Source organism: Aotus nancymaae, unplaced genomic scaffold (assembly GCF_030222135.1).
Source record: "Aotus nancymaae isolate 86718 unplaced genomic scaffold, 86718_ANA_hifiasm-v0.15.2.pri h1tg000006l, whole genome shotgun sequence".
NCBI classification, from domain to species: domain Eukaryota; kingdom Metazoa; phylum Chordata; class Mammalia; order Primates; family Aotidae; genus Aotus; species Aotus nancymaae.
Window position 1 is genome coordinate 19,588,056 of NW_026988417.1, and position 20,179 is coordinate 19,608,234.

Genomic DNA, 20,179 nt, shown 5'->3' on the forward strand with positions numbered 1-20,179 from the left:
CACTGCTCATTTAACATTGGAAAGAGATGCTATCTGTGTAATAATGTGTACTTCCCATAACTTAAAAGTAATCATGTTTATTGTGTATGATAAAATGATCAGTTATTCTAAAACCAGAGGAAACCGCAAAAAAAGAATTCTGTGTTAGCAGTGACCTAAGTATCCTCTTAAAGTTTGCTAAAAAATTTTAAGGAATTTTTGTAGTTGTCCTCAAATTAACTACCAGGCAGGCATCAATTTGTCATTTTTGTCTATTGCATTAAAGCACTTAATGCTAAGATGGAAAGGTAGTTTTATTTCTTTTTCTTTCTTATTTTTTCTCTCTCTCTCTTTTTTTTTTTTTTTTTACATTTCCCTTCTGGAAAAAAAAAAATCAAATATTTATTAACTGCTCTCTATTGTTGTCTTTCTCTTTAGAAGGTAATTTGTGGTCAGTGGAACCCAGCAGGGAAGCTCCTTCTCCTCCAGATGGCAGTGACATTTGAGAAAACCTTGGAGGATTAAAGGCACTCTAGTGAGCACTCACTGCAAAGTCTTGACACAATTTGACAGTCCTAATCTGGGTCCTCAACTGATTGGATGACCAAGGGCACAAAATTCTCATCCAACTGTGCAATCACCACGCACATTGTTAAGGGCACTAAAATTGTTCCAAAGTTTTGATGACTGTTTTAAACAAAAATATATAAACCTTTTCTTCATGGCATGTTCTTGGAAAACATCTTGGAGGTACCTTGCGTGGCTTTTAAAAACTGACTATATTTTTGCATGAATGAGCACAGCATGCTATAAATGTCTTTACTCTTTATTAAGTAGGGTTTGCAAACAATCTAAATGGTTAAATGGTAGAGGAAACTATAGAAATTGATCTCAGTGAGCAAAGCCTACCAAATCTAATTATATATTGTCACCATCTGCTGCAATATGATAACAGAATTAATACAATTACTTTGAGAATTTTGAAGAAAAAAACTTTTGAAAAAAAGGAACAAGTGTGGCAAGCTTGCATGAGTATGTATTTGTGTGTGTGTGTGTGTGTGTGTGTGTGTGAGAGAGAGAGAGAGAGAGAGAAACATACAGAGAGAGAGAAAAAGAAGCAAGGGCAAGAAAAAAAAATGCCATCTTGGCTTTTCTTTCTTTCTTTTTTTTAACCTTTTCTCATTTTTAAATTGCTGCTTAAAATGATTTGAAATATGTTTTCCTAATTTTTGTGTTGATTAAAGTTATCAAGTTTTGGTAAGGTGATTTTATTGGTTTTGGAATTTTAATTATATCCACTGTAGCTTCCAAAATCACCATGGCAACAGGTGTGTAATTATCAACGTTGCACATAGCTTCAATGTGTAATGCATTTCTTCTGGCTGATTGAATATTAAATCATACTGCTTAACACCTCCTCTACTAGTAAACAGATAAGGCTTTGGTCATGACTTGCAAATTGATCTTGCTTGTGTAGATTTCTATTACTGCAGAGCCATTGAATGGAGTAATTTGTGCCTTTGAGGGTTTTCTGACTTTGCTAGAGCATGACAGAAAGTCTAGATTTATTTCATGTAATGAAAAAAATAAGTTTAATTACTACTCACATTTTTGTTTCTAGAATTCTTTTCAAGAGAATATTCTGCTTATTGGTTTTCATTACAAGGTTTGTGTTCAGGACAGATGACATTTTGCAAAAAAAGATATTGTCTTAAGGAAAGCTTACATTTTAAATGCTACTTTTCCTATCAAATGCAGGTAGTTGTATGAAGCACATATGAAATGAAAACTTTGATTTAATACATAACTGTGATCTACTCTCAACACTAAGAAAACTGTATGATCCATAATTTTAAGTAAACCCAAACTTTACTTTGTTTCTAATATTCCAGGTGATCTTTTCAGACTGATTTCTACCTAGAAGTAGGCAAGAAAGTGATGTGATTATCTGATTATCAGATTATCTTTATATGTCTCTGTTTGTTATCAAGCTCAAAATTTTCTTTAAATAGCTAAGGAAAGAGATAGCAGTTTACTACTACTATTATTATTAGGTCATCTAATATAATTCAATTTATAAATCTGATGCATACATTTGACTGATAAGATAGAGACTTTTAAAGGCCTAGCATTATAAAGAGTATGTTTTACATACATAGGTCAAATAGAGCTGTATATAATATTGTTAAATGGGAAACAAGATAAATAATTACAAAGATATTTGGATCTTTTCATTATTCAGTTTCTGTTTTTAGTGGACATTTAATTTGGGATGCAGTTCAATAACTTGAAGTCATTAAATGAAACATAATCAATATTAGAACAAAAGCCAGCATAAGATTTATTTAAGTTTGATTTATTTAGAATTTAGAGTCTGGTCTCTAGAATTTTAAGGATAGCTGATTCTATAAAAGGCTGTATTTAATCACCTCTACTCTATTCCTTTCTCTCCAGCTAGGCCAATATCCCAGAATATGGTATTATTTAAGTATCATCAATTTTTAATTTTAGGGTGTTTTCATTTTTAAACAGACAGGTATGAAAGTTGAGGCTACTAGTGGTACAAGATCAGATCACCTAGTTAGATACCGGTGCACAGTAAAATGTACCCTAACACACTCTATTCATAATGTGAATTGACAACCAAGAAAAAAGTGAATGTTTTATTCACACAAATAGGTTAATATTCCTGAAATAGTGTCTAATACATTTAAACCATTTAAAAGAACATAGAGAATATACTGATTCTTTTTCTAAGCTTATTTATCTAGTATTTCTCTTTGTATTATTTACTCTAGCTCATATTTAGATTTTCTTTTTTAATCTTAGAAAAAGGATAAACATACACTGTGTACTTCTGCAGACTTCCCTTTAATGGATCTCTGCCAGTGTTAGCCATTGTTTCAGTTGCTTGTGGCTGCTCAACTGTGCAAGGTTGCCTGGAAACGCTCCTTCTTCAGTGCAAAGCTCTCCGGCCACTTTCCATACCTCCCAGCCCAGGGCTTAAAGATTCAGGGACTCCAGTCACTGGGTGTTTCTTTTTGAAATCCCCTTGGTAAACTAATGATCTTGTAAATGTAGAAAATAGAAAAATTGCTTCTCAGTCTGTAGGGCAAGCAAGTTTAAAACAAAAGACAAAAACTTTGAAAAAAATGTGTATTTGTTGTCACAAAGTAAAACAAATAAAATTTTTCTTCTCAATTGAATTTGATTAAAAATTTAGTTAAGCATTTTGTAATGTGTAATTTTTTTTGGAAGTATTTTAAATTAACATCTACCACTGTCTTTCAGCCTGGACATTGTGTGCTAATCCTATCAAGGTTACATTATATTTCCATTACCCCTTTAATTGGGGAAGTTTGAAAGGCAGATACCTTGATTTGGAATTTTAATGCTTTTAACAAGTTTTAAAGCAAGTACCACTATTAGGTAACAGAATATTATTAATACTCACTTTTTTCCTTGGCTATATTTGTTAGCCCTAAGAGGTTTTAGGAATATGAAATGGATGTGATGTTTAATAATATTAATACAACTAATTTTACTTAACTCTGCTATTAATTTTCTCTTTTTAATATTATAACTTAGTAACAAGAACAAATTAGAGATATGCTATTTTGCCATAGTTAGTTCAAATTCCTAATTCTGAAGTATAAGATGGGGATATTATATCATTGTGCATGAGTTAAATATATGTCACTGCATAATACCTATATATCATTACTAGCTTTAAAAGAAAGGTTATGTAAAAAGTGGTAGTAGGTAGTGCTCAGTCTTTTTCTTTTGTTATAAGTACTTTGAAATTACTGGTTTGTGATATAGGACATGAAAAGAAAGATGTACTCAGGGATGTGTGAAAGGCATACTCTTATCAGATATGGCTTATTTAAAATTAGTTATTAGACTTTGGTCTCTTTTATTCTCCCCACTTTAAAATTCTGATTTTAGAAATCTTAGTTGTACAATATTAATATTGCTATGGACACAAACTCTGCTAACCCTTTATTGATAGATTACATAGATTAAATTGGTTATTAGTTATTAAATTTTATTGATAACATCATGTACATTAAAACCGATTTTAATACTTTTTCCTAACTTATTTAAGGAATTAGTTCAGGTGCTACATGAATATTAATTGTTACAGAAATGCATTTTATGGTTATTTATAATATTCACTTATAATTTAAAGGGCTATAAGACCTGTGGTTGGTTGACTGTATGTATTAATGTTTTTAAAGTTAAGAACTTATGTAATTGGTCAAGAAAATCAGACTATCCCTTTATGCTCTCTTTCCTTCTGTATTACCTAAGCCTATGTGTCTCTTAGGATAGATTACTGGATCTGCTTGTCAATTGCTGTTAGAAAGTTTTCAGTTAAGGTAAGTTATGTCTTAGACATTATAGAGCGATCAGACTGGTTTTATTACATAGCTTACTGGGAGCAAAGCAAAAGAATAAAGCAGAGACATATTTCTGCATGTTGACATGTGTATCCACTGAATTTTTAATGCAAAGTAATTAATTGTGAGTCCAAAGTTATAGTAATGAATAGAAGTCTGGTGTTCTTACTCACATCAGATACCAAGTCTCACTTTCTTGTGAATTTAAATTGGTGAGGCAGATAGAATATCACAGTAAGCTTAAAATGATTATTTTGAAGAAATTATCAAGAAAAATATGAAAGAAAAATTCAGGTGCCTACTCTGTGAGACATCCTGTCTCTAAGGTGCTTTATACATTTTATCTCACTTAATCCTAGGAACCACCCTATGATTTAGGTAGCATTGTTCCCATTTTGCAGTTTGATGAACTCATGCATATTGAGGTTAGTTAAACTAGGGTTGTCTCAATCATTTCTAATTTCAGTGAATATACTTTCTCACTAGACATTTAACTTTCTAATTAATGTGAAAAAAGACAGTATTTCTGATAGCATATACAGTAGTCACCTCAGGGGCAGATAAACATAAGATGCTAGGGATTTGGATTATTCCAGTCAATAGTGTCCTGAAGAATAATATATTCATATGAAACAACAACTAGATACAAAGTTTCTGTAAAATTGGGGCAATGATTTTGGGTTCTTAAAAGAAATAGACAAGATTGATAGATATATTTCAGTAGAAACCAGGAAAATATCCCAACTTTGAGAGCCATTTCTTGCCAAGCGCACAGTAAAAGTTCTAAATATAAGTTAGGACATGGTCTCTGCTACCATGGAACTGGTATCCAACACAATCCCAGTTATAAAAAGTCTTTATAGTCCACTATGGTGATCAGGAAGGCGACTTTTGAGTGGGGTCTGGAGGGAAAGGGGGAAAGGAACTTAAGTTGGTGAAAAAACACAGATGGATGTGTGAACAGCTCCACATGGCCAAAGAATGGTGTGTTTCAGGGTGCAGGGAGGGATTTCTGGTAAGATCCATGAGCCAGTATCACAAAGGGCTTTACATGGCATGAGAAGGTATTTGGATGCCACTTCGTTCAATACAGAGATCTACCAAGCACTTTAAAATTAGAGACAAATCATATTCAGGTTGATATGTTGAAAAGATTGCATTTATGACAATCAAGAGGACATAGTAAAGGGAGCAAGATTAGAGTTAGCAGCATCACTTAGGGTGCCATTACCTTTGTCTACAGATGTTAGACCCAAGGTAAGCAAAGCTTAGGGTTTGAACCAAACAGATAAAGACCAGAAGAGAGATGCTCAGAAATCTTCAATCAGTGCATTTTGTTATACTTAAAAAATTTTTAAAACACCAGTGGCTGCCACACAAGGCATTCAGCTTTTTTTGTTTTTGTTTAATGAATGAGTACAAAAGTGGGGACAGTAAAGAAAAAGGCAGCTCTGCAGTTTGCTGGGATCCTTATGTTTAACAGATGTAGAAAGACTTCAAGCAGGAAGTAGATTTATTGTGGTGGGAGGGAGATGGCTTAATAGGATGAGGAAGTGAAATGAAATGGCTCTTCCCAAGAATGAGAATGCATTTTAGAGAAGATGTGAAGGTGAAGCACTTTTTGAGACGAAAGAGTATTCGGTGAGCAGCATAGTGGAGAAAATATACGGTACCTAGGTATGAAAATGAAAATGAAGGATTCCTTATTTTCTCTTCCAGCTCAGGTCATGTGTCAAGACTGCTTACTCCCTCTCTATACTTTAATCTTCGCTGAAACATATATAGGGATAGGAAAACTTCTTAACATTCTCTCTTTTCCTGTATATTAAGTTATTCCATTAACCAAAAATTCAACAAATATCAACTGAATGCCTATTATCTATTCCTTTTTAATTTTATTTCTGCCATGTAAAAAGCTGAAGAGAGGAATGCCTATAGATTAGTGGGAGTTTTAGAAGTCTCTGAAAGTGAGAGGTAAGTCATTTGTCACTTTGGCTAGGTCTTCCTCTAGGAAGTTCTAACTGGTTTCATTACCTCATTTCATCCTAGACAAATGTAAGAGGACTTTAAATATGAGAAGAGCCTCAGGAATCCAACTTAAAGATATAAGCCTTTCTTTTAACAAGTTACTTTTAAAAAGGAAAAGAGGTTAAAGGAAGAGAAGGAAGGAAAGAAAGCAAATAGGAATATTTGAGTGGCATAATGTTTTCTATTAATGCATATTCAATTAAAATGACTCCTAAAATTGTGAAAGTTCTGTAACTTTGGGGAGGTTGTTTAAACTCTTAGAATCTCAGGGTCCTCTTTCACATACTAGGGATGATTTTTATCTGTATTTTGTGAAATAAACTTTTTCTACTCAGTATGGAGCTCTCAGTGTGAAAATGCTTTGTAAATTTTAATATACTTAGTAAATCAGTTTTCTTTGTACTGTGATTCATTAAGAAAAATAACTTTGATTTTATTTTACAAAATAAATCAATTTTGTAAAATTGATTTATTTTGAAAAACAAATTTTATTTTATTTTACTTTACAGGAAGCATAGTGGCTCAATAGTAGAAAGCTTCAATAATTTTTAAAATTATATAAATTGAATAAAATTATGTAAATTAAAATTGTGTAAATTAAATTTTAAAAATGTCATTAATTTAAAACCAGTATTTGTGGGGTGGCTGAATTAGATTTGTTAATAAAATTTATGAAAAACTGTGCATGGTATATACTATTCTTTTAGAAGCAATAATAGTTGTAAGATATTATTTGTTAAAAATAGACAGCATTTATTGAGAGCTTACTAGGTACCAGTCAATGCTCTATCCACATTATATGTATGAATTCATTTAATTTTTAAAGTCAATCTGTGAGTCACCTTGTGAGCTCACTCTGTGAGCCATCATCCTTATTTTACAAACAAACAAATGGAGGGATAGAAATGAATCCATATTCTTATTTTATATCAGCCATATATCTCAATAAGTGCTAATCAGAGCTGATTAACAAATTACAATAAGCATGCTCAATATTTGGTATTTCATTAACCTTAGAGGACATTCTTAGTTTTACAGAATTTTTTAAAAACCTTAGTGAATTTTTTTTTTTTTTTATCTAATATTAAGGCTTCTTTGGAGAGTTGGTTTTCAAACCATATCCTAAGGATCTCCAGAAATTTCTTAGAGAATCTCGTACCTTCTTCAACCAGATTCACTTGAGGTATATTTATTTCATATATTAGATTTTATTATTAGAGATTTTCCCTCCTTCTCTTGCTCTGCCTCCCATCCATCCATCCATCCATCCATCCATCTGCCTACCCATCCATCAATGAACTTAAATTCTTTTTTAGCTTTAAATAACTAAAGCATGTAGTACTTTTAAAAACTAAAGCTAAAATTGGAGAACAGCATATTTAAAATATTAGATTTCAGGATCTCTCTTGAGATTATACACATCACTTCATTCATGTTAGCAGTAGCATTAAATCCAAACTTATAAAAATGTTAGTGGTGAAGTAGCAATACATTAAATATAGGTTGGTGCATTATTTTCAATTAAAAGTAATGGCAAAAGCCACAATTACTTTGGCACCAACCTAATATGTTGGCCTGTCCTGATTGAATGTATATTAGCTACTATATACATAATGTTATAAGGTGTAACATTAAAATGGCATGTGGAATTTTTAAAGTAGCCAATACCTTTAAAGATTCGACAACATAAAAGCTTGAGTAAGAAATGTTCAGTATCTCTAAGTATATTTTATTTTTATTTTTTTTCTCTTTCAAAGAAAAAATTTAGGTTTCTTGATGTATAATTTACATAAAAAGCATTTGCCTTTTATGGGTGTACAACCCAGTAAGTTTCTATAAACATATCATAAATATTTTTTAACAATCATATTCAGAAAGTTTAAATTCAAAAAAGTTTAAAATTATTTTCAACCTTAATTCAAAATACACCATTCATGATGTTTCCTGCTTTGTTATTTACTTTCCGTATCATTTTGCTACACTGTATTAAGAAAGAATTGTCAAAAAATGGCCAAGTTCTCCTGGTGAAAAGTACTTTCCAAGGGACAGCCTAATTAGCACTTGCTTTCCCTCCCCCTCCATCTTTTCCTCCTCTCCTGCTCTGTTTGACCTTTTTCCTGAGGTAGGTGAGAGTACCCCTGACAAAGAACTCACTGATTTCACTGGGAGATTTCGACCATTTGATCAAGAATGGTTCTGTTTGCCTAATCTGTAACTTTTGGTTGGAGTTTGGAGTCAGTTGGGGAGTGGAGGGTAGATGAAGGCAGAGGAGAGAGCTCCAGAACAAGGGCACAGAGCAGCGACATCTCAAGGGAACCTGACAAGGGTACCTACGAAGAGGCAGGCTCTCATTGTGTATTTTCCCGTGGCTCTATGGACTGGGAGGAGAAAACAAAGGGACAGCTTGTTTTTCATGGATTAATTTTCTAAGCAGATTTATGAATTGTTACAGTTTTGATGTGGGTTGCATACATTCAGTTAAATTGGTATTTATCTATTAATATAAACATCAATTTTGTATTATTTAATTAAATATTTGTGTTTAGTTATATGAATTATTTTTATATTCTGTGTTATGTTTTACTTTTTTATGTTTTTTTAAAATTTGTATCTTCTTTTTAGTTCTCATAAATATGTTTATTCACTTAAAAAGTAAGGTTCTTATGTTTAAAACCACATTAAAATGAATGCGCAAACATGTATTTTTCCTGAAGGTTATTCTTGAAGGTTTTGCTTCAACCTAATCTCAAAGGCTTTGCTTTGTTCTTTACTTTTTATAAATTAATATATTTTAGCCAAATACTTTTGTTCTAGAACTTAAATATTGGTTGTATTATTTTTCTTAATATTAAAATGTTTCCTTTAAAATTTATTTTCCAAGAGGAATGAAAAAATACTTTTCAAAAGGGATTTTAATGTTTAAAAACTGCTTCGGGACTGGGTCTGTAGGTTAAGTACACCTTCTGAGACTGAAACAGTAAGAGCACTCATGGCTTATTGAACCATGATAATAAAAGCAACCGAATAAGAATAAGTACTAGAACTGGATTCTGCTTCATATACCTAATTAAAAATATATATTGTTTTAAATGGGGAATTTATGGTGAATCTCATGAACAAGTAATAATAGACTAAACAATCAGACATTAAAATGAGTGAGTACAAGTATTTGTGATTTATGTCCTTTTCTTAATCGGAAACATGCGTATGATATATAACATGTACAGCAAAAAATAAAAATAAGATTAAGCCAGAATGGCATTTTAAAAACAAAATAAAACAAAGATATGTTCCATTAATCTACAGAGATAAACTATAGTTGTGTTTCTACGTTATCATAATTATTTCTGCAGAGCAGAATAAGCAGAAGAGAATTTATGTCTATGTTTGCTTAATGTTGTTTCTGTCTTTAGGTTTCACTTCTCTCCCACGGTAATATGTAAAAGTAGGACCACCTGTTTTCCATTGGGCGTTCAGTTTAGGTAAATTCTTACAACACGGCAATGTATTTCTAATCAGAATTTTCTGGAAATCTGAGGGAAGTTAATGATGACAATAATATTTTTTAAAACTGCAGTCAATAAAATTAATTCCAGGAACACCCCTTCCCCCCGACCAAAAGAGAAATTTAGGAAGAAACATATACACTTCCTACACAGATTTAAAAGCTTTGTGAATCAAGTTTATGAATAAAAAATCAGTTCACTTCCATAAGGATCCGGAAGGGAAATATTTAAATGTGAAATTTGATCTATAAAAATCTAGGCAGCATGTATTTTCCTGCAACCCTGTATAGGAGAACAGGGCATTATAGAATAAAATTTGTAATCAGTGGAAGTATTTCTGTCTTCAAAAGGATTGCTGTAAATTGTGGGAGGTGTGGAAAAAGTGCTCCCGCTTAAAAAATTGCAAACATGTTTTTAAGCAACGTTTCTAAGTTTTTAAGTCAGCAATAGGAAAAGTTATTTTCTTGTATATATATGTCAAAAAATATCAAATCAGAAAGGCCATCTACAATTGATTTTTCTACTTGAAAGGAACGAGAAAGGGAAAGTTGGTCTTTGCTCTTGTCCATCAGGGTATTATGCCTGCCAGCTTGTGTGCAAATGATTTATTCTGAAAAGCAGACTTTACACTTAGAGAAATACTGGGATGGAGCATTTGTGCCCTATGGAGTGTTTGGAAATGGAATAATGCATCCACAAAGACAGCTTTCTGCATCCTTTCTGCCTACACATATGCAAGGGTAAGCATTAATTTCAATAATGGTTCAAGTAATTGAAAAAGGGCCTGCATTTTAGGATAGTTGGACAGTTCACCCATTAGCTCTCTACTGCAAAGAGAAAAAAGAAAGCTGACCTGCCCATTTTAACATTTTAGCAGATAATTAAGAATGATACAATCTAAAAATGTCAAATAAAATGTTTAACTTAAAAGTCAGCCAGTAACCGTACTCTAATAATTTGTTTTCTAGTTCCTACTTTTCATTAAGTGCAAATGTTTTATGCTTAATACCTTAACTGCCATTTGGTGTAATTATACATAATTTTTTTTCATGTAAGTCATTTTCTGGCTCTGAAGGTTATTTTTAGAAAAACTTGATCCATCTTTTCTCTCATTCACATATATTTGCAAACAGATAGCTTCTGTGAAAAGTCAGGTGTTTTCAGTGATCTAATAATTAATTACAGGCTTTGAATTTTAAAACCAAATATTCTTAACTTTTAAAATAAAATTTCAGAGGTAAATTTAAGGCACTAGAAGGTCACGAAACCAGTATTAATTGAAGTTCCTCTTGGTTTACATACTAATGTAAAGAGGATTTTTGAAAGCTCTTCTTACTATTTTCAGTTGACTCAATGGACTCATGATTGTAGCATGTCTTATCTACACAGATTAAGACATTTCAGATGCACTATACCAAATAACAACATTCTCCTTACTGTGATTTTTTAGGTTCTCCACAATCTAGTCACAATCTCTTTCCAGCTTCAACTCACTGCTTCATGCATCTATGTTATTTTGAGTGCTTGTTCTCCGAGTATTTCAACGTTTCAGAGCAGGTCCCAGCTCTTCAGAGCAGACATTTGAACAAAAACATGTGTAACTGCTGGATATCAGTTCCAGTTTTTCATCACACGTGCTGTTATTTCTAACATTCCCGTATCAGTTAAGAATGGTTCATGTAACAGAATATACAAACCTGCTGTTGGTGTTTATATAAGAAAAGGTCTACATCCTAGGTTTTCTTCAAGGGTTTTTATGGTGTTAGATCTGATGTTTAAATCTTTAATCCATCTGAAGTTAATTTCTGGGGAGAGACAGCAGGAGGTGGGGGAATTGGAGAGGGCCAACATTAGGAGAAATACCTAATGTAGATGTTGGAGGATGGATGCAGTAAACCACCATGGCATGTGGTGCATACCTATGTAACAAACGTGCACATTCCACATGTACCCCAAAACTTAACGTATAATTAAAAAAAAAAAAAGAAAAAGTCCACAGATAGGGAGCCAGTTCAGAGGTAGTGTGACTCCTCAGGGATGCTTTTAAGGACCCAAGATCTTTCTGCCTCTCAGCCGTATCATCTTTACTATGTAAACTTTTGTCCTTATGATGGTCACCTCAGTTGAAGGCTGCTGCACCTTCAACTCTCTGCAATGTTTCAGGCAGGGAAAAAAGAGATGTGGAATGGGGCCTGGGTAAAGGGCTATACCCAATGGTCCTGTCCTTCACCCCACCCCACCACCACCACTTCTTTCTTTTTTTTCAGGAAAATACAAGATTTCTCAGAGGCTGACTCCAGAAGCCTTAGTTTCACATCTCATTGGCCAACACCCAGTCATGGCTGCCCCTACCTGGAAGATGGCTAAGGGAGAAGGGAACGCAAGTGGGGACTGGGCCAGTGAAAGAACAGTGCCTGCTGCGCTGCTTTTCACTCACTCGCATCCCTACACTTGAAATGCCCTGTCTCTTATCCTTTACATGTGTTCATCCTTATCTTGTGTAGAGGCTGTCCCACTTTCGCTAGTTCTGTGTGAGCTCCTAGGAGCTGCTCTTTGTATTTTCCTATAGAATATCGTTTTTAACCTTCATAATAAAAGGCAAAATTACTGTCATTAGCTGTATGTAGCTGTGTCTTAATACTAAGGTCAGAATTGATTCTATATGAATTGGGAATCTTTCAGTGACAGGCATCAAAGATTATGTTAATTAGTTTATCCCATAATTTGTTGGCTTACTTAACATGGAAGTCCAGGGATTTGCTGGCTTCTGGCATGTCTGGAAGCAGAGGCTGTAATGATATGTTCAGTGTTAACTCCTGTGCCTCTTGTTATTTTAAATCTCATTCATCCTCCCTCCCTCTGTTACTGCTCCTCTCTACTCTTCCTGGTCCATTTCTTCCTCTCTTTTTCCTACTCTTTATTCTATATCCCTCTATTTGCTCATTCTGAAACAGGTTCTCAACACTTTGCACAATGTATAAATGATAGCCCTTCACAGCTCTTAGCTTACCTGAACTTCTCATTATGCCAGAATCAAGGAGTTCCTTTTTCTACAAAATACATATATCAAATGTTTCTGGAAGGCATATGACTAGCCTTGGTTGACCACATTTCTGTTTTTTGACCAATCCCACCGTGGAGGAGAATGGAATAATAAGATTGGCTATGAATAGGTCCATTCTAGTTGCCCAGAAGTAGATGAGGCAGTGTAATTGATAACCTCACCCAAACCATATGTGATGTTGGGAGAAAATGCTGGGAATGCAAAATAATAAGTACTTATCCCAGATCCCATTTTCCCTGTCATCATTCATTGCATGTACCTATCTCGATCAAAGTAATAGGAGCTCAGTAGGGATATGAGGATGTGGATGGATATATGGGAGAGGGGAAGAACTGAGCTGACCTGTAAGCAAAATAAGAAAATGGCAGTGTTTAGTGTTTTATGAGCTGTTTTTAGATCATGCAATACTATTTTAGTTTAGTTTTCTTTTTTTTGAAACAGGATCTCACTCTGTCACCCAGGGTGCAGTGCAGTGGTGTGATCACAGCTCATTGTGCCTTGACCTCCTGGGCTCAAGTGATCCTCCAACCTCAGCCTCCCAAATAGCTGGGACTATAAGCATGCATCACCACCCCTGGCTAATTTTCTGATTTTTTTTTTTTTTTAGATGGAGTCTTGCTCTGTCGCCCAGGCTGGAGTGTAGTGATGCAATATCGGCTCACTGCAACTTCTGCCTCCTGGGGTCAAGCAATTCTCCTGTCTCAGCCTCCTAAGTAGCTGGGATTACAGGCCTGTGTGCTACCATACCAGCTAATTTTTGTATTTTTCATAGAGATGAGGTTTCACCATGTTGGCCAGGCTGGTCTTGAACTCCTGACCTCGGGTGATCCACCCGCCTCGGCCTCCCAAAGTGCTGGGATTACAGATGGGACATATTCGGTAATTTTCTGATATTTTTATAGAGACAGTGTCCTACTCTGTTGCCTAGGCTGGTCTCTAACTCCTGAGTTCAAGTTATCCTCCTATGTCAGCTTTCCAAAGGGTTGAGATTACATGCAAGAACCACTGCACCTGGCTGTTTTATGTTTTAAATTGATAAAAATCCACAGTGGATACGTCATTCAAATTACAAAAATAAGGAAATGCAGTACAAAATCATATTCAAAAAATGTGTCTGCCATTGCTCCTTCAGAAAATAGTTATTGCTTACTTACTTTCTGATAAGGCATTCATTACACGGTGCTTCATTTTTTTTTTTTTTTTTTACAATAATTGAGATGCTTCTCTCTGTACTTAGAGAACATCTTAAGCTGACAGAAAAACTAACAAATGGGGGATACATAGTTTGTAAGTAAAGTATATTGAGGAACCTTTTGTTCTTTTTCAAGCATATAAAACTATATACTATGTTTTCAACTTCAGTGTATGGATGTAAGAAGCTTAAGAAAATGAATTGAGATATTTAGCCTCATTTATTTTAAGCCACTTATGGAGGCATTTGATACATGTTTAAGTCTCCCAGAAAATATCCTAAGCATAAGCAAATAACTCCAAAAAAAAAATGTTTATATTTGTATACACTAGTTCTCTGCTGTCGTGTTGACTGATTCAGAAAAATTCTGAAGTGAAAGATTTTAGCATTTATTTCTCCTGGCTTTCTTTCATCCGCCTCAAATAACTCAGTTCACTGAGGGCTTCTGACAAGTCCCTGACCTTGGCCCCTATCTTTGCCATCAGTGTTTAGGGTGAGGAGAGAATCCGCTTTGAGGAAGGTTGCCTCTTTTTCACTATGGTACTTCCTCATTATCTCTCCAGGAAGCAGGTTGATTCCGGCAGGCAAAGCTCCCTTAGACAAGGTCCATTCAGTCCATTCTTATAGGGGTAATAGGGCTTGGAGCTCATTTCAGTCAGCCTTCTTTGGAAGAGAGAGGTCCCTTTCCTTTTGAAGATTGATTAGCTTGCAAAGAAAGACAGATAACACCACTCTCATTCTCACTTTCTCTTTTTTTTTCTGTTCTTAAAAACTCAATAGTTGGGTACAACAAGAAGTCTTACTAGACAAACTGTGTCTGTGTTTTATGTTCTGTAAACATGATTCTTGAAGCTGAGAAACTTTTAATGGAACCCTTTAGCTGAACTGAAATTACTTCTATAATCCAATTCTATATTAGTTTTCCTGATTTTTGAAATAGTGTCAAGAGATAGAAAAAAAACCAAGAGAAAGAATGGGAGGTGGAGATGCAAAAGAATTTATAAGACTAGGCATTAAACTGACTCAGATGAAAGTTCTGAGTAGCCCTCTGGAAGGAAAAAATTCTAAATACATCTTTTTGGCCTTTTTTGGTTCAAGGTAATTGAGAATAATTATATGTGTGTGTGGTAAACCACAACAGTCTTTCTATATTGTAGCACTTAACGTAGATGACGAGGTCAATGAGGAGGATTCCCAGCAACAACTTTAATTGTAGTCTTGTGAAAACCACATAAACTCAACATAAAATTTGAACACCTACTCTGTGCTTTGGATCTTCACAGGAATCTGAAAAAAAAAAACTCTTTTTAAGTAATTCCTATAATTTAGATTCTCAATCTAGTGGTGAGAATTTAGAAAAGTAAAGAATGCTCATGATAAAGTCTGGCAGGTGCTCTGAAAGCAGTAAATATGAGGAATTAAGGCAACCTCTACTTTTGACATCATTTGCTCTGAGGAAGTATTATATATCCTGACTTAAATTTTTTCAGGACCCTGTGCACTACAAGATGACAGAAATGATATTTCTTTTTCTCTCCTGAAATGGGGTTTGATATTTACACGTCACATTCAGACATACAAAAGATGCTATTCTGCTTTATTTATCAGTAACAAGAACCTGTCCTCAATGATGGAGACAGAAAACAACTTTGCTAAGTGAAGCTATTTCAGCCAGTACTTCTAGTTTTTTTTTTTTTTTATTTCAGAGGAATTCAATTGCAGTTGACTAAATCCTCAGTCAATTTAAAGTTCATATTTCATGTGAGGAATGTTTTTCTCTAAGTGAGTCCACATTCCTTTCTCTTTCCTTCCCAAGATGGTCCAGGGAGCAGGGCTGAATTCCCATGTCCTCATGATGAGCAAGGGGGTTCCTTCTGGTTTGTGTGCTGTCTCTGCCCTCATTGATGTCCTCGGGGATATGGTTGCCTGGTATCTTGTGTTTTTGCCCACCAAGGTCTGGCCATTACAGGGTCGTAATGCACATACATGCTGTTGAGGCGGACGTTTCTTTGTCTCTGGTTTTCGAGTTTTCCATAGCAGGGTTTGGTAAACTACAGCATGCAAGTAAAACCCAGCTGCTGTGGGGCTAAATCCAGCCTTTTAGCTTGTTGGCTAAGGCTGTCAGTTTTCGTTCGACAATAGCAGTTGTGGGTAGTTGCAACAAAGACTGGATGTCCTGCAAAGTCTAAAATATTTACTCTTAGGCTCCTTACAGAAAAGGTTTGCCAGCCCCTGATCTCTCTGTGTCCTCGGATTGTCCACTTTTTGTTTGTCCTTCCCCTTGGCACGTTTCATCTTTTCCAGGGCACACAGGAACCACTGGGTCCCCTGCACAGAAACCCGAGGCAGACAGAATCACTGTCTAGGGACCTCCCCATCCCTCTCCGGTGTCACTGCGTTGGCATCATGCTATATGTAAAAAGGTAGCAGGGGACCAGCCCTATCTCAGCCTATCCATATTGCTTGTCGTTATCTGGGGGTCTTTGAGGTTTCTGTGTTTCAGGTTTCCACCCTCTTGGCTGAAGGTCTTTGATATGTTCTTAGAGACTCATGTATCATTTTCAAGCTACCTTTCTCCCTTGCAAATCCCCTTTTTTCCTTCCTTGAAAGGCTTAGTATCTGGAGAGAACTTTCCTTACGTGAACGATTCTTGAGGTGTTTTCTACATCAGCAACTCCGCATCCTATGAGAACTGTTAAAAGGGAAAATATTTGGTCTTTACCCCAGACCAGCTGAATCAGATTGTCAGAGGGAGGGGCCCAGCAAGCTGCATTTTAGCAAGCGCTTCAGGGAATTTGTGATCTGTTAAAGTTTCAGAACCTCTACGTTACATCGTATCTGCCACTAAAACCAGGTGATCTGAGTAGCCAGGTTTCCTGCTTGATGTGTGAAAGGAAGCCTTCAAAGTATGGAAAATTCCTTTCCCTTTCCACAAAGATTGCTGGAATAGACTCAAAAATTCTGTTTTGGAAATTGAATATTTCAATTGATTATCTCTTTCTTTGCCTTTCTGGTCTACTAATTCAAATCCTCCCTGAGGCAGACAATGCCTCTGGGTTAACAGAGAGGATAGATAGATAAATAGATTTAGTTTGGTGATTATCCATTTACCTATTTTAATTACTCTCTCTCTCTCTCTCTCTATATATATATATATATATACACACACACACACACACACACACACACGTATATATACATACATATGTATATGTATACATGCATATATATATGTATATACATATATGTGCATTCTCTTACAGAAATGTGTTGAATATCATCGCATCCCCTTCCTTTCAACAGATTGCCACTGCTAATAAAGGACATCTTCGTTGGTGGTTGGCATGGTTTCTTATTTCTTCTTCCTATCTCTAGTTGGGTTACTCCTCAGGAGTGCCACTTATGGTTTTGTGGGCTTGAGAGTGCACAAGAACACCACATCTAAGGAGCACCATTCAGATGTTACCTGGACCTTATAAAGGTCCCTCTACACACTCACACTAATACACCGTCATACATTCTCATGGTCACATATGTACATGCTGTGAGTCACTCATACACTAACACACACTGGCCTTGATACTCGCACAGACTTACACAAATGTACAGCCTCATACAGACTCAGATACCGTCCCACCACATACACACCCACTCACACATTCACACACACACATTTGAGTGTTGTGTATTATTACAACAAAACAATAAAGCACATTTCTCCAATAGAATCAATGAATTAAAACATGTTTCTATAACCATATTGAGGAAGGAGTATCTTTCTTTAAAGCACATGGAGGTGTCCTAGGGGCAGCTCTGCTATCCACTTCCATCTTTTCTTCAACAGGTGCTAGGATGATTCTATCTGAAGCTCCCACTTTTTCAGGCTCCCTGTGCCTCTGTTCCATTGCAGCCCATGCAGACAGCATTTGTGGCCCTCTAACACAGTGCGTGATTATTTATGTCACCTGAGATCAAAAAATCCACTGCGATCTCACTGATAACCACCATTGTACCTGGTCAAAAGGAGATGTGTAAGAATGTAAGAAGTTAATTTGCATACTGTATGAATAATTAATATTATTGGCCTGTTTTCCATATGTATGGAAATATATATTCAGCTACAAATATTGTACTCTTGTATTTTTTTTTTTAGTTTAGTGATTATCCATTTATCTATTTTAATTACAAGGAAGAACTCCAAAGAAACAGGAATGTTCTAGGAAGAATTTGAGGGAATGTGCCTGCTTTTTATGAATATTCTGTGCAGTATCTTTTTAACAAAAAGAGAAATTTCATTTTTCCATCGTTTTTATCACTCTGTCCCTTTAAGTGGATGAGAGGGTTCTCTGTTTTTCTTCACCCACTTCTAGAGTCTAACATGTAACATTTACTGGTATGACACATTACGCCAGTTGGTTTTGAATGCTTGATTTCATTTGGTTCTTCAGACCAGTCTTAGAGAAGGGTTGATTTTCATTTCCATTTTACAGGTGAGGAAGTAATTACTTTGAGAGGAATTTACCTGGTATTATGTGATACATAAAGGGCAGAACATGGCTTCAAAACAAGTTTTGTCTGCTTTGTGAGCCTGTGATATCTATAGGCATGATTATTGGACTTCTTTTTTTTTAACCTCCTTAAATTTTGCAAAATCTAAAGTGTTCCCAGAAAAAACCCAAAGAGAAAAAATAAAATACTGCTTAATAAAACCTGTTAGGGCTGGGCATGGTGGCTTACACCTGTAATCCCAGCACTTTGGGAGGCCAAGGCAGGCGGATCATGAGGTCAGGAGATTGAGAATACCCTGACCAACATGGTAAAACCCTGTCTCTACTAAAATACAAAAACATTAGCCGGGCATGGTGGCCCAACCCTGTAGTCCCAGCTACTCAGGAGGCTGAGGCAGGGGAATCGCTTGAACTTAGGAGGCGGAGGTTGCCGTGAGCCGAGATCCTGCCACTGAACTCCAGCCTGGTGACAGAGCAAGACTCCATCTCAAACAAACAAAAATAACAAACAAAAAACTGTTCTTTGACTTTTTATTAAAAAGAAATGATTTTATGTTATCTATTGTTAATTCTCTAACTTCTACAATTAACTTTGTCCTGTTTGTAAATTGTCTTTGATAATTTGTATCTTTTACTGTGTTCTTTAGCATAGATCTTGCTAAATTATAACTTTCATGCTGGGAAAGACCCTGTTTTCCATTTTTATGATCTTTGTTGGTTTATTTGTTCTGTTCTACCAATTTTGTATATGAATTCTAGAAATAACCAGATAGGAGAAAGCAAAGCATAGACAAGGAGACTTTTAAGCCCACTAGCAGCTCCAAGAATCATGATAAAAAAATTGAAAGCAAGTGTATTGATTTAAGTGGTATTTGTCTCTAGGGCTTGAAAAGACCTCTTAATTTTTCCCTTTTTAAACACCATTTTTTTGTTGTAAATATGTTTACAAAGGAATAAATATCATATTTCCTAAACCTGATGGCGAGACATTGCCTTTAAAGAAACCAACAGATAAGAGCATTATGTTGTGAGTGTGTTTACATATACCAACGTATTATTTTCTCATTGTCTGCTCGGTTCTTTAGAAATAGTAGGTGGTAGATGCTAAATGTCATTATATTTATATGTGAAGCAGCATTTCTAATCTCAAGTCACTTCTTTCAGCTTACACATCTGACTTTGACCTATCACTTCCCCATGGCATTTCAGAGTTGTTAGGGAATTTATAATCAAAATTAGTTTGGCAGCTTAGAACCAAATGTTCCTTATTGGAAGAAAAACATCACCTTATTCTGCCGCTATTATCATACTCAAGAAAACTGCTTATCACTTTGTTTAAACTGTATTGTTGGCTTCTCATAGATCAATTTCTCTGCATTTCAGTTTACAATTACATGAAACATGAATCTCAATTTTTGAAATATTCTAACTCAATAATGTATGAAATGGTTTATAAAATAACTTCTCCTATTTGCTTTGAAGGAAATTTTACAGAGATT

General features: G+C 35.1%; 1 protein-coding gene across 2 annotated transcripts in view; it reads left to right on the top strand.

The window, feature by feature from the left end:
• SLIT2 (slit guidance ligand 2) overlaps positions 1-20,179 on the top strand; it is a 376,642-nt gene that overhangs the window by 103,179 nt on the left and 253,284 nt on the right. The window lies entirely within an intron of this gene.